At 35.9% G+C, this 6,000-nt stretch overlaps 1 protein-coding gene across 1 annotated transcript in view; it reads right to left on the reverse strand.

Annotated features, from left to right (window-relative positions):
- The window catches only part of LOC107746611 (semaphorin-5B-like), a 64,924-nt gene that overhangs the window by 44,759 nt on the left and 14,165 nt on the right, over positions 1–6,000 (reverse strand). The gene's annotated exons all lie outside the window — the stretch shown is intronic.

Here is a 6,000-nt window from a genome sequence, read left to right on the forward strand (position 1 = left end):
TGGTGCACCTCAGATGTGCACAGCAGCTCCAGTATTTCAACACTGATGCTATGCTTAAAAATGTCTGATGAAAAATAAGAAAACAAGTATCATCTGTGCTGTAACGCTGTTGTATCTTTTCTCTTCTCTACGCTTTTTCTTCATAAATCCACTAAAAATCACCAAAAACGTCACACAGGTGTCCTAGCAGAGTAACCACAGATGGCATTCATAGATCAAAAAGTTCACTCACATTTCACAAGTGTCATTTTTGTCTTAATTAACATTAATCCTAATTAATATTGCAATATGGCCGTTCAAAAGTTTGGGGTCAGAAACTTTTTATTTGATTAAAAATACAGTAAAAACTGTAAAATTCTGAAATATTATTACAATTTAAAATAACTGTTTTCTGTTTGAATATATGTTAAAATGTAATTTATTCCTGTGATGCAAAGCTGAAATTTCAGCATCATCACTCCAGTCTTCAGTGTCACATGATTCTTCAGAAATCATTCTAATATGCTGATTTGCTGCTCAAGAAACATTTCTGATTATTATCAATGTTCAAAAGAGTTGATTCATATTTTTGTAGAAACTCTGATACGTTTTTTCAGGATTCTTTGATGACTAGAAAGTTCAAAAGAACAGAATTTATTTGAAGTAGAACCTTTTTGTAAAAAAAAAATGATGTCTTTACTGTCACTTAGCATTATTTTAATGCATCCCTGCTAAATAAAAATAATTATTTAAACAAAAAAAAAATCTTACTGACCTTAAACTTTTGAACAGTAGTCGTGTATATGCATTTCCTTTGAAAAGTAAAACATAAAGCACTGCTGTGGACATTTGAGAGATGATGGAAATGAACTATTATATCAGTTACTGAAATTGACAGCTTGAATTGATTTTAGAAATAACTGCAGTGCCATTTTTGCTACTGGCAAAAGTTTAAACGAGTGAAATGAGTTTAACAACGCAGTCAAATAACCCGTCAATCATCACAATATTCACAATCCTGCATTATTTTACATGGCCAGCAAATCACTGTGAATATTTAGTGAATATATAATTGGCCAGCCTTAATATGTTATCTCAAATGTCATTTTTTTTTTATTTGACTATAAAAACATGTCTGTCAAGTACACAAATACAGTCCATTCAATGAGTTGTACTGTTGTGCAATTTAGTGCAATTTAGTGTTGATTTGGTCAATAAAACACAAAAAATATTCCTAAACATGACCTAAAACCTCAAAATATAACCAATTGAACATCCTTCACATTTCCGTTCATGTCAAATTACAGATGCATCTACCCTCACTTAAAACTTGACAATATGTCTGTGAAACGTTCTTAATAAGTATACCTTTTTCTTTAAAATAAATGCCATTTGAGTTGATATTTTGTTATTTAATGCACTGACTTTCAGGCATTTTTAAGGGTCCAAATACTTTTTGGGGCCACTCGACATGAGACCTTTGCTTACTCATTAGCTGAGAACAGCACTTTGAGAAGCAGTGATCTAGTTTCTGTGGCAACAGCACCCCTCCCCCCAAGACATCCCATAATACAGCTGTAATTTTCCTTTCAATCAATTCAAATTTGACATTTCACAGTGAGAATAGGTGAAAAGAGATCAAGAAACATGTTCAATCCCCTCTGTCATTATTCCGGTTCCCTCCATCTCCAGGCCCCCATCGCACACAAAAACACAATACGCAACGGGGCGGTTGATTTCGAGTTCAACTTTTGTACGACTTTCTCTTGAGATCAATCAATTCACTCACTCATTCATCCATTCATTTGTGGCTCCATTCAACTGAGTCGCTTAATTCAGCAGACTGAAATTAGTTATTCATTCATTTATTCTCTGAGGTGAATGAGGGAAAGGATGATATTTTATGCAAGAGTTGTGCAAGATTCACAACGTAACAAGGTTTTCTAAGAGTCAAAAGATCTCTCGACTACACCAGGGAAAATGTGGTCAGTTTAGTTGAGCTAAAAGCTTAAAATACATGGTACTATACAACCAAAACAAAGACGGCTTGATAGTGATACATTAATTGTTTAACACTACTTATTGTCCCATCTAGCTTTGTAAACACAGACAATGGGCATGCTGAAATTTCTTTGTTAGCAAGACCAGTTTTTTTACCAGCTTAACCAGCACGAACCTTCTGCTTTACTGACTTAACCAGCAAGTCGACTAGCTTGAACAGAAAGACCATGATTTTTGCTGTTGGACAGCATGGCATTGCTCGTCCACCAGATCAACCAGCCATAACCAGTACTAAACCGGTTCTAAACCAGAATGAACCAGGTCAAGATTAGCACTAACCAGCATAAACCATCCTTTTAAACCAGCAAAATTCACATTGGCTGACCGACTTAACCAGTAAAAGCCTTTACTGATTTAACTGTAATATTCTGACTATGCTGTTTTGCAGTGGGACAGCATGGTTTTGCTTGTCCTCTGGCTTGACCAGCACTAACCATCGATAACTAGCAACAAACCAATACTACTTAACTCTAAATCACAATGAACCAGCTCAAGATTGGCACTAACCAGCATAAACCAACCACCCAAACTTCTAAGAAAGCAAAATCATATTAACTGACCAGTTTAACCAGCAAGAACCTTTTGCTGTATGTATTTAACCAGAAAGTCAACCAGCTTGACTAGCACTACAACTAGCACCAAACCACTACTACTTAACTCTGATCCAGAATGAACCAGTTAGAGATTAGCACCAACCAGCATAAACCAACCACCAAACTTCTAAATAAGCAAAATCACATTAGCTGATCAGCTTAACCAGAAAGAACATTCTGCTTTGCTGATTTAACCAGAATATTCTGACTATGCTGTTTTGCTGTGGAACAGCATGGTTTTGTTTGTCCTCCATCTTGACCAGCACTAGTTCCAGATTAGAACTAACCTGCATAAACCAGCCACCAAGCCCCAAAAGCACATTAGCTGACCAGCTTACCCAGCAAGAACCCTCTCTTTTTACTGATTTAACCAGAAAATCAACCAGCTTGACCAGCACTAACTAGCCATTACTAACACCAAACTAGTATTACTTAACCTTTAACCAGAATGAACCAAATCATTCTTAGTACTAACCAGCATAAACTAGCTACCAAGCACCAAAATCACATTACCTGACCAGCTTAACTAGTAATAACCCTCTGACCAGCACTAACCAGCCATAACAAGCACCAAACTATTTCTACTCAACTATAGCATAGAATGAACCACCTCCAGATTAGCTCTAACCAGCATAAACCAGTCACCAAACTTCCAAACCAGCCAAATTAAACATTAACTGACCAGCTAAGCCAGCGAGAACCTTTTGCTTTACTGATTTAGCCAGAACGTCAACCAGCTTGATGAAGAAGAACATACTGTTTTACTTTGAACAGAATGGCTTTGCTCATCCTCCGGCTTGACCAGCACTAACCAGCCATAACTAGTACCAAACCAGCAAAATCACAACAGCTTATCAACAAGAACCTCTTGCTTTTTTGCTTTCAGCAAAGCATCTTAGCCATCCATGATGGTTTAACAGGTTCATGTTTTGCTGGTGAACAACATGGCTAGGCTGGTTAGCACCAGTTAGACAAGCATCAGACCAGTTCTAACCAGCACTAAATTAGCCCGAACTAGTGCCAAAACAATACTAACCAGCATCAACTATTTCCAAACCAAAACTAAGCAGCATAAATCATCCCGGACCTGCCTAGAAATTTATGTTTCATATGAAAAAATACGAAACAAACAAATATACATGAATAGAATAGAATAGAATAGAATAAAATAGCCTGAGTTTGCATTGGAAACACCAATTTAATCACAAAGGAGAGGAATACTACAAAAACAAAAGAAAGTTGTAAAACAAAAGAGTTAGCGTTCAGCGTCGAGGTAGTCTGGTGTTAATTAGTCTAGGCTCCGCCCCTCACGGGTGTGTTCCCTCTCGAGGGGTTCACTATGAACATGTAATGTCTGAACAGATGCCAGTACCATAAGTCATGCTGAAACACTGGATGAAGAAACACAAAACAGATTTAGCCAACATGATCTCACTGTGAAATTCATGACTTATGCTGTAATCATCTCAATTCAGCACACATTTTTAGACACTTTATTCATTCCCACTTGCCATTTCTCTCACTGATTTGACTTAATTCTTCACAATCATTCTTTATAAACACAAGCAGTATGCTGGATATGTGCCATATTCTTCTCTGCAGGCACTGAATGTGGGTGTTTGTGAAAGAAAGCCGGATTGAAATAGATGGGGAAATGAGGTAAAACTTTTGGAAAGCTAACTCAAACTAAATAAAAAATAAAAAGATTATTTCTGTAAAATATAAAGTCTCAGTGTTTGAGCACGCAGTATTTCAGGGACAAGAGTACAGTGGTCTTTTGGTATGTATTTTGGGTTATTTTAACTCATTTTATGCGCACCTCACAGTGCTGTTGGTTCATTTCTGAGCTCCTGTGGTCAGTCTGATGGCTGAGATCACAAGATGTCCACAAGACAGCACAGCATCAGGAGACCAGTTGATTTAGTCCATCTTCTTTTTGAGGAACTCTTGATGAGCAAGGTGAAAAAAATAGATCTTTCACTCAAACTCAAACTTGCATTGTGAGATGAAATGGAGAGCAAATGAAGACTTTTGCTGTTGAAGACTTTTTTGACTTTTGAAGTTTCCTGCATATGTGTCTCCTGAAAAAAATACCCCAGTAATCTTGCATGCCACAACTAACAGTGCCAAAGAGACCAATAAAAAGTCAGAGATCTCAACATGCATTAATGCATTACCATTTAGCATCAAGCTATTTAATCTAATCTAATCTTTAATCTAATTAGTATTTTTTGCCTTATTTTCTAGTAAAAAATGTCTGAACATCCATAAAACACGAGAAATGTACTTTTGCATAAAACAGGTTTTCCCAAACTGGGATTCGCAAATGAGGGAACTGCAGGGGTTTGTGAGCTATAATTTAATAATAAATTAAATAATAAAAATTGAAAATAAGAATTTTAAAATTAAAAACTTTAAAAATCAAAATAAAACACATTGTATACTTTATATTAATGCTTGAAATATTTTATTTGTTTATCTGACCATTAACCAACATCAGATAACTGTGAAAAAGCAAATATGTTGTCAATTTATTTAAATATTAACTTAAAATCTGAGATACTGAGATCTCAAATAAATAGGCCTATTTAAAAAAAAAAGTGTTTGGCTGGCAAAAAAGTTTGGAAATCACTGGCATAAACTATAGAAATATAGATACGTTTCTCACTAAATTTGATAAATCCAACAAAAAAGAAGTTGCTTAAAAAATTATCCAAGACCAAAATACAGATTTTGTAGTGCATTCATTTTATAACTCTATAATCACACTGTATGTCAATGATTGCCTCATTTGCATCTATTTTTATTTCCCCCCAAGGAAAAAACATCACAAATAAAGATGATACGTAAAGAAAACATAACTGTGAACTCCCTTAAGTCTCCTGAGCTGCGAAAGAGCAACTGCTGAGCAATAAAAATCCTCCTCTGGAGAAGGAGCAAAACAAAAACAGGTGAATGATTTAGAGATTTCCTCAAGCCTCACGTGGGATTCAGTCAGGTTTGAGCGTTCTGCCAGAAAGGAAAAACTCTCCTGAGACTCAGAGATGTTCATACAGTAACTACACAGCCTACGGTTCCTCAGAGACAGAGAGAAAGAGACAGAGGAGAGAGGAAAAAGATAAGAGAAAATAACAAGAATTCCCCCATTGGAGAAAAAGTAGCAAGTGATCTCTTCACAAAAGTATTAATAAAGCAAATTAAATCCAAACAGAAAGAAAGAGAACCGGGCAGAGAGAGGACCATAAAAAAATAACATGATTAACTTAAAAAGCATAATTTAATTTGCATAGTGCATATGTGACCCTAGACCACAAAAGCAGTCTTAAGTCGCTGGGGTATATTTGTAGCAAAAGCCAACAATACATTG

This window comes from Sinocyclocheilus rhinocerous, unplaced genomic scaffold (assembly GCF_001515625.1).
Source record: "Sinocyclocheilus rhinocerous isolate Xijiao unplaced genomic scaffold, SAMN03320098_v1.1 scaffold588, whole genome shotgun sequence".
NCBI classification, from domain to species: Eukaryota; Metazoa; Chordata; class Actinopteri; order Cypriniformes; family Cyprinidae; genus Sinocyclocheilus; species Sinocyclocheilus rhinocerous.